Raw genomic sequence first — 10,002 nt, forward strand, 5'->3', positions numbered from 1 at the left:
TAAAATGATTCTATCAATGTGCAGGTTCACCAACCATGGAGATTATAATTTTAAAAAAATATATCAATTTGGTAGTTGATAAAATAAATTTTTATTTAAATTTTGTAACTACTACCAGTAAGATTGAATTTTTTTTTTCAAGAAGCTAATTGTTTGATTTGCTATATAAGTTGTGTTCTTACCTCTATATCTGTGTGGTATCTGGTAATTTTTGTATCAATCTGTATTTAGCTCCTTATGTATTTAGACTATTAAGCTTAAGGAAAATATTTTTCAAACATATTTTATCTCTAAGGCAACTATTTTTAAAGCTTGTTCTCTCAATATAAGAATCTCACTTCACAAATGGGTTGAAGATCGTTCCTTCTTTTTCATTTCTCTAAGGGAGATTGTGTAAATTATTTATTCTTTGAATTAAAAGTAGAACTCTCCAATGGAGCCATTTGGGTTTGAAGTTTGTTAGAAGTAATTATTTTTCTAATCATATTTTTATTGAACTGTAATATACAGAAAAGGATTTATAAAATAAATGAAGAGGTCAATAATTATCAGAAAGTGAACACATCAGTGTTACCACCACTCAAGTCAAGGAATAAAAAAATTACCTGCAGACCACAAGCCAATCTCTTGCTCTCTCCCGATACTTACATGCAATCATTTCCTCAAAAGTAACCACATATCCTGACTTCTAACACCATAGATTAGGTTTGCCTATTTCTGAATTTCATACAAATGAAATAATGTAGTGTATGTATTTCATATTTGACTTCTTTTAGTTAACATATTTATAAGAATCATCCATGCTGTGGCAAGTAGCTATAGTTCCTTCCCCTCCATTGCTTTATAATATACCGTTGTATGTGTATACCACAATTTATTGATTATTCTACTATTGATGAGCATTTGTGTTATTTTCATTCAGCTTGATGCTATTGTAAATAATACATCTATAAACAGTATTGTATTTTTTTTTGCACAATGTGCTCTCATTTCTAGAGAGATATATGCCTAGGAGTATATATTACTGAGTCATAGAGTGTGTCTATGTTTAAACTTTAATAGATAATAAAAAACCATATTGCACCAGTTTACCCTTCCATCAGTGGTGTATGTGAGTTCCCATTGTTAACTAACACCTAGTGTCATTAGTCTTTTTATTTTAACTAGTCCTTGTAGGTGTGTATTGGTATTTACTTTGCTCTCTGATCCTTTCTTATGAGTGAATTTTGATTTTGGCAGGGAAAAGCATTAGAAAAAAGTATTGTAGTACGTATTATTTTCTGGGTCCACATGGGGCAGTGCTGGGAGAGAACATGGGAGCACAGGAGCTTGGAAGCAGAGGGGACAGTGTAAGTCCACAGGTATTTTCAAAAACATTAGAGAAATTTCCCCAGGTCATGGACTTGGGAATTGAGAAAATTCTACCTAAATTTCAAATGCTGGGAGAGCTCTGCAGCAAGCTGTGCTATACACCACTGAAGTTACTCCTGTGTTAGCCAATTCAGCAGCTTCATTATCTCTGAAGTCCCCAAGTAAAAGAACACTTTATACTTAGGAGAAATCCCCTGACCCCCAGCAATTAGTCAATTTGCATAGATTTATTAATTAATTTTAGGAATAGCCTCATGTCCAGAAAACCTGTTAGGACTAACCAGACTCAACACTCACTACTGCCCTGGGTTAGCCAAAGGAGTTTGCTGAGCACCGCACCTGGATATGCCAAATTCCTAAGATGCTCAAGATTCACGTGAAATAGATATACTTTTCCCAGGAAAATCCATGTCACTGGGAAATAAACATCTGCAACTTCCTTGGAACCTGGAAGAAAAAGGAGAGTGAGAAGGCCAGAGCACCTATGTGGGAGCGGGGTGGGGACACACATGCTAGGAGTAGGTGCATCCTTTTTTCGGCACTCCCAGATAGTCTCAGAGCATTTCCCAGGCACCCTGGAGAGGCCACAAAGGTCAGTTACCTGCACAAGGCTGCCCAGCAGGGATGGCAGGAGATGCTGTTGCTTGTAGGGTTTAAGACTGTCCAGGTGAAGGTCTGGTTCAAGTTCAGAGCCTGAGGAATCACTGAGGACAGATCTTTCTGGGGACACAGCATTTCCTGGTCCCACCAGTGTCCACCTATAAGTACGATTTTTCTTCCTCCTTTCAAGGAACACTTTAGGTTAGCATTACAAGCCCTGTTCTCAGAGACAGTGGGTTCCAGTCCTTCCAGTGGGTTCCAAGGACCTTGAGTCCTTCTTAGCTGTCCTGCTGGAAGCCATAGGTTCTTTAAAAATGAGAAGAGCAAGCAGGGTCCTCCCTAGGCCATCCCAGGAGAAAAGGACTTAGGGATGAAGGGGAGAAAAAACAGCAAAGTTCCCAGATGCTTCTAATTCCAGCCTCTGGAAAAAGAAACAGACCATCTGAGCTTATTCAACCAGCTACAACCAGTAACACCAGCCAGGGTCTATTGGTGAGTTCTGGTCACTGAGGTGAATTCTTTCTCTGCTCTGGAGTTTCTCTGAGGGCCTTAGGTTCATTTCCACAGTCCTTATTTAGATAGGGTCCCTCTCAAGGATCTAGCAACCTACTTGCCTTCTTTCACCTCTTTCTTCCTCTTCTAAACTTTAGAGCTTAACTAATTCCATCTGCCATGACTAAACTAATTAACTAACTAATTCCATCAGGGCATGTTTCTATATAAGGTCACATTCTGAGGTTTGGGGAAGGACATGAATTTTTGGAGGACACTATCCTGCTAAAACCTTGGTTTCAGACTTCAAGCCTCTATTGAAATGAACAACAAATTTCTGTTGTTTTAAATCATTTGGTTTCTGGCACTTTGGTATGGGAGGCCCTAGAAAACTAATACAGGTAGGAAACCAGAAATCTACCTAGAAAGCATTCTGGGCCCATCAGCCAGTCAGTGAAATGGAGGAACCACCTTTAATAAGAGATATCCAGTCCCCAAGGCCTTGGGAGGACCTTCCCAATCCTGCCATCAGTGATGTCCCTTATATCCATGCACACTAAAGATTCTCAGAGTAAAATGGAAGAATGTTCTGGAGGTCAATGACACGATCTGGGCCCGTTAACATGATCAGAATCCTTAGCTGCAGGAAGAAGTAGGTGAAAGTCAGGTACTCTTTCAGTATCACTTACTCTGATGTTCCCTGGCTTTCATTCTTTTGGTATTATGAGGGCAAGAGATACAAAACCAAGAAACTAGGTAATGATATTAACCCGGTCTCTTGCACAAGACTTCAGGCAGAAAGACAACTCCTCCAGACTCCTGTTCATGATACGGGAGCCTTGGCGTATAAAATTATGTTTCCTGGAAGCCCAGAAGGAAAACATCTGCAAAACTATCTCTTGCTGCCACCCACTCTGGCAGTAGATCACAGCACCCTTATACTGGAGCCCTCAGAAATGCTGGATATGTAAACTGGTATTCACAGTTGTGCTGTGGCTGAAGCCGGAAGCAGCCAATCATTACAATCTCCTTCCTGTGAGATTTCTCAGGGGCGGGGCTCCCACTGAGGGCCTAGGAAACACAGTTATAAAAGTGGCAGGGAGGATAAGACTCTGCCACACAGCCTGGGCAGCAGGCAGGCATGTGATTTCCTCTGGCTGACCATGCAACCACTGCCTGTTTGTTTTCTCTTCTGGTTGTCCCTGACGTTTGCCTCAGCATCTTCTTTTATTTCTTCCTTCAGTCATGTCCCTAACGTAGTAGGCTGAATAATAGCTCCCCGTGTCCTGGATCCTGTGACTATGTTAAATTACTTGACAGTAGAGACTTGGCAGATGGAATTAAGGTTGCTAATTAGCAGACTTTAAGGAGATTATTCTGGATTGTCTTAGGTAGGCCCAATGTGAAATCACGGGATTCTTAAAAGTAGAAGAGGAAGGCAGAGATACGCAATGCAATAGGGGGCAGAGGAGAGATTAGAAGCATGAGAGAGACTTCACCCAACTTTGCTGGCTTTGAAAATGGAAGAAGGAGGCCATAAGCCAAGGCATGTGACAAGTCTCTAAAAACTGGTAAAGGCTCTCAACTGGCAGCCAACAAGAAAATGGGGCCTCAGTCCTACAACAGCATGAAACCAAATTCTGCCAATCACCTGAATGAACAAGGGCGTGGATTCTCCCCAGGGACCTCCAAAGAAAAATAGGCCTGTTAACATCTTGATTTGGGCCTTGTGAGATTCTAAGCAGAAACTTAGCCAAGCTTGCCAGATTTCTGACCTAAGGAGGCTGTAAGATAATGAATTCGTATTGTTTTAAGCTGCTAGATTTGTCATAACTTGTTACAGCAGCAATAGGAAACTAACACACCCAACAAATCTGGTTCCCTCAGGAAGTAAACCCAGGTTCCTCCGGTGGAGAACAAGGAGTAGTTTTCATCAATTTTTCTCTCCCCACTCATCTGTGTCTTGACATTGAATAGTGTGATCCTCTTCACTATGAATGAAACTTTGTTTCAGGGAAAGAATTATGGGTGAAGCTCAGTTTCTTCTTCCGAGAAGACTCAAGTCTGTTTACCCAAACCAAATTGCACGGGGGGAAAAAATTGCCAAATGTATATATGCCTAATGAACAAATTTCCTAATCACTTCCTCTCCTAAAATGTATACAGTGTCCACCAAGTTTACCTTTTATTTTTGCACCCTTCAGGGGGTTCTTTTTTATTCTGCTTACTTCTCAGTATTTCATTTTTAAATAATATATGTGAAAACTATGTTTCAATGTATTAAATAGTTAAAGCTATCAGATGGATGTATTATTCAAATTCACCTCTTAAATAGCTCAGAAGTTTACCTGCATGTCACAAATATGCTCATATTAATTTAACACCAAGACATTATTTTCAATAACTAATATAGTTATAGCATGGCTTTTAAAAATTTATTTGAAGAAAGATGAGAGGAAAAATGAGAGATAGTAAATCTGTGGTAGAGAGGCTTTTGGAAAGCTGGTAGTTCAATGTGTGGGGAGATCAAGAAGTACCGGAAGTTCAACATTGTTGTGAAAACATCCACACAATATTAGTAGATGAGTAATTACATTTAAAAAACGAAGATAATATTTGAACTAATGAAAAAATTCAATGCCATATGTCAGTATATCCTTTAGGATCCTTTCTGCTGCAAAAATAAGCAGCAACTAAGTAGTTTAAACAGTGAGGAAATTTATTCTCCCACCCAACTGGAAGTCTAGAAGAGGAATAGTCTTCTAGGTTAATTGGTAAAGCAACTTCATGCCACTGTTAAGAACTCAGATTCTTTCTCTGTCTCTAGCTTGCCTTTCTCAGCAGGCAGTCTGGCCCTCGGGCTGACACTCTTGTGGTCCCAGGATGATGGCCAAAAGTCCAGGCATCCCACGAAGACACATCACCATCCAGAAAAAAGAAGGGATCATCTCATCTGTAATCTCTCGTATGTGAGGAATCATAGCAAACCAAGCCCTAACTACATGCCAAGGGCATTATGTATATAACTTCATGTGATCCTGTCAACAACCCTATGTGGTAATGTAATTATCATCTCCATTTTCTAGCAGACAGAGGCACAAAAAGTTAAACCATTTGCATTAGTTACTAAGTGGTAGAACCAGAATTCAAATCCAAGCAGTCTGACTGCAAAGCCTGATGCTGAGCCACTGCACCACACTGCCTCTCGCATAATCAGTTCTGCCCTTCGAGAGTCATGGAGAATCCAGAAATATTAGGGTCCCATCTTCGAGTATGTTCAATGAATGATGCTGGTGCAATGGGTTAGCTCCTCGAGGAGATAGACAAAGTGCATCTCCTAAGATAAGACAGTAAAATTAAATGGGAAGCCCTGCCCCAATCTGGCATCTTTTAACAAGCACAACACAAGCACTCACCATGCTGCTGTGGTCAGCGATGACCTTGGACTTCTTGGTGTTGACACCACACTGTCAAGTTTCTATATGACTTCTCCCTCACATAACCATGTGACTCATATTTGGCCCTCAAGAAGGAAACAAAAAAGAAATAAAGAAAAGGCAGAAGGGCTGGGCGTGGTGGCTGACGCCTGTAATCCTAGCACTATGGGAGGCTGAGGTGGGAGGATCGCTCAAGGTCAGGAGTTCAAGACCAGCCTGAGCAAGAGACTCCGTCTCTACTAAAAATAGAAAGAAATTATCTGGACAACTAAAAATATATAGAAAAAATTAATCGGGCATGGTGGTGCATGACTGTAGTCGTAGCTATTTGGGAGGTTGAGGCAGAAGGATTGCTTGAGCCCAGGAGTTAGAGGCTGCTGTGAGCTAGGCTGACACCAGGGCACTCTAGCCCAGGCAACAGAGTGAGACTGTGTCTGAAAAAAAAAAAAGAAAGAAACGAAAAGAAAAGGCAGAAGGAGGAAGAGAAAGAAAGAATGAGGGGGGGTTAGAGAGAGATGACAGATGAGAAAGCGTCTCTATCATAGAAACATAAAACCCCTTCCCTTTGGCTTCATGCTCCCTTGGTCTTGATAACAGAATTTCATCTGTAAGGCTAGATTTATTTGATATCTTTAGTAGAAAATAACAAAACAAATGCCAGCTAGCTTATGGGAAATGTATTAAAATTACACAGAACTCAATGGCAAGGATATAGCCAGACCTCAGAAATCACTGGATTCAGGGAATGAAACTCCATGGGAAACCCAAGGAGGACTGTCTTTTGATTCTGCTTCTCTCCATGTGTCTACTTTATTCTTTGTCTTGGGGATCAGTTCTTTTCTTCTGACTGCTTGTTGGGATATGGCCATCAGTATATAGTGCAAAAAATGACCTGTTATACAGCCATTCCTAGAGAACTCATTTCCATTCTGATTTCCTAACTCCCCTTTTTGCCTTTTTCTTTCCTCATTTCTCCAAATTCCTGGGTAAGGGTCTCTGATTAACCCATCTTGGGTTGGGGCCTACCCTTGGCTTTTATTTCTATGGATGACAGAAAGGGGACCCAGGTGATAAACTGAAGATGTTGCTTTCTACCATGCAGCTATTCTCAAAGGTGACACAGGATGAGAATAACATGGGAATAAAAGGATTTTTTTTTTTTTTTTTTTTGAGACAGAGTCTCACTCTTTTGCCCAGGCTGGAGTGAGTGCCGTGGCGTCAGCCTAGCTCACAGCAACCTCAAACTCCTGGACTCAAGAAATCCTACTGCCTCAGCCTCCCGAGTAGCTGGGACTACAGTAAAAGGATTTTTTATTATGAAAATTTTCCAACACATGCAAAAATAGAGACATTAATATAATAAACCCCATACACAATCACCCAGATTCAGACATAACATTTCAATATGTGTCTCTAAAAGCTATGGATATTTACTCATACGAGCACAATGCCATTACTACACCTAAAAAAGTCAACAATAATTCCTTTGTATTTTCTAATATCAAATCAATACTTAAATTTCTCTGATGGCAGGGAATTTTTTGTATTTGGTTTTGTTAAATCAGGATCCAAACAAGATTTTCATGTTTTATGCCTCATACATATCTTTTACCTAGAGCAGTTCTCACCCAACTATCTGACTCAGTTTTTATGACCTATTAAGAAATCAGGTTAGTTGTTCTACTGAATGTCCCACACACTGGATTTGTCTGTCTGCTTCCTCATGATGTCTTCTAACTTGTTCCTTTGTTTTCATAAACTAAAAGTTAGTTAGCAGGGCTTGATTAGTTTCAGTTCAACTTTTTAGAAAAGTACACTTCATAGTGATGCTATATCTTTTCTGTTGCATCAAATTAGTAGGCATTAAATGTCTGTTTGTCCCACTCTCAGAGATGCTAAGACTGATCAGGTGGTGACAGCTTGATCCTTCTCTTGTAAAGGTCATTATCAAATGCTTGCCTAAAGTTTTCAACAATTGACAGTCTTCTTGAGTCATTTATTTCATTATGAATTACAAATTGTGATTTTCATATTTTATTATTCCTTTTATATTTATTATCTGGAATTCTTCCGTAGGAAAAAAAGAAATCTTCATTAATCAACTAAGGTTATGTGGTTACCATGAAGTACAGTTCACACAAGTAAGGCAAAACAAATTCTTAATTGTTTTTTAATTGCCTATTTTCAGTTATCTACTGTGGTGACAAATGAGTTGTTTTCATTTGGATAGAGGGCTCTCTGTCTTTTTGAGTACAATGAGAAACATTTAGGTTTTATATATGCAGTTGAGAGTTCTCCAAGACCACCATCAGGCTCAACAATTAGCTAAAAGGTCTCATAGAACTCAGCAAAACTGTTATGTTCACAGTTATGATTTATGACAACAAGAGGATGTGGATTAAAATCAGCAACATGAAAAAGCACACGGGGCAGAGTGCAGGAGAGAGCTGGCACAAAGCTTTCAGTTCTCCTTTCCCAGTGGAGTTGTTCAGACAGTGCTTATTTCTCCCAGTAGCAATGTGTGACAATATGCATGGAGCATTGCCAACCAGGGACGATGAGCCTTGGTGTGCAGAGATTTTATTGGGTAATCATCACATAGATATGGCCGACCACCCACTTGGCTGACCTTATTTTCCAGCCCCTCCAGAGATGGAACTGATATCAAATGGCCTAAAGCTCCCATCATAAATCACGTTGCTAGCATAGACTATCTGGCATAGCCCACGACTCCCAGGTAAACAAAGACATTATTATCAGGCAGAACATTCCAAGGGCTTAGAGGTTATCTCCAAGGAGCTGGAGCAAAGAGCTAAATCTATCTTTGGGTAAGGTTAATCTTTTATTGCACAACATATATTCAATGTATTTAAATAAACTACAGTCATTATTCTCCTGATATATAAATTTTCCCGTAATGGATCTTATGTCCTTTGACATGACTCAATTAGTCTTTGCTATCTTTCCTGCATCCTGACACAACTATGGGTCCCAGGCATGAATTCAGCCATTCCTCTAAGAAGCTCTGGCTTCTTTTATAGGAGAAATGGTGGTTAGAAACCATAGCTTTGTCCCAAGGTGTGCTCTTTACTACTGAGTTTTCACTGATTTAGGCCAGGGGTTGGCAAACTACAGCCCATATAGCTGCTTTTATACTATAATGGCAGAGTTGAATAGTTTTGCAACAGAGACTATGGCCTGCAAAACCTAAGAAAAAGTTCACTGACTCCTGTTCTAGGCCTTTTGTTGAAAAGAAAAATAAGTTGTGAGTTCATACTAATATCTACAATTCAAATTTAACATCAAATAATTTTATTTAATATTTTTGCTTTTATATGTGTATCTCTTCTCTTATGCTGAAAAATCTTTGTTCTAGGATTTTCCCAGGACTCTTCTGGTTTTAGTTCTGAAAGTTCTGGGTACTGGGAAACCACTTATTTGTGAGCAAATTTGGGCAGTTGTTCACCTTACTTGGTTCTCCATATGTTAATATCAGTATGAATTTTATTTATCCTATAATATATGTTAAATATATTCAAATTAGTTTTACCAAATTGTTAATAAATGTATTTACTGGTCTATTTAATGTGCAGGATATTCAATTAAGACTATTCACTCAAATCCTATATTCTAAAGTCAGTCGAAATAACTTTCTGTATGATTATGTCACCAAAGTGATTTACAGTTAGACGTTATTTTAGTTTGTTTACTCCTTGTAGAGGTAGCTTTTTATTTATTTATTTATTTATTTTTAATATATAAAATAATTTTTATTACTTCCTAGAGCTCTTATATGCTAAACATCGTTCAAGGTACAGAGTAGGTGCTGAACAAATTCAGGCTGACTGATGGAAAGGGATTTAGGTTAAGTATGAAAGAGAACTGCGCAACTATAAATTTTCACACGTAGTAGAACAAATTATTTAGAGTATTTTTTTTTAATCTTATGAAGCAGTGGTTCTTAACCTTTTTTGAGGGTCACATAAAGCCTTTGAGTATCTGATAAAAAACAATGGTCCAGGCCGGGCGCGGTGGCTCACGCCTGTAATCCTAGCTCTCTGGGAGGCCGAGGCGGGCGGATTGTTTGAGCTCAGGAGTTCGA

The sequence above is a fragment of the Propithecus coquereli genome, unplaced genomic scaffold, assembly GCF_000956105.1.
Source record: "Propithecus coquereli isolate 6110/MARCELLA unplaced genomic scaffold, Pcoq_1.0 Scaffold140, whole genome shotgun sequence".
Classification (NCBI taxonomy): domain Eukaryota; kingdom Metazoa; phylum Chordata; class Mammalia; order Primates; family Indriidae; genus Propithecus; species Propithecus coquereli.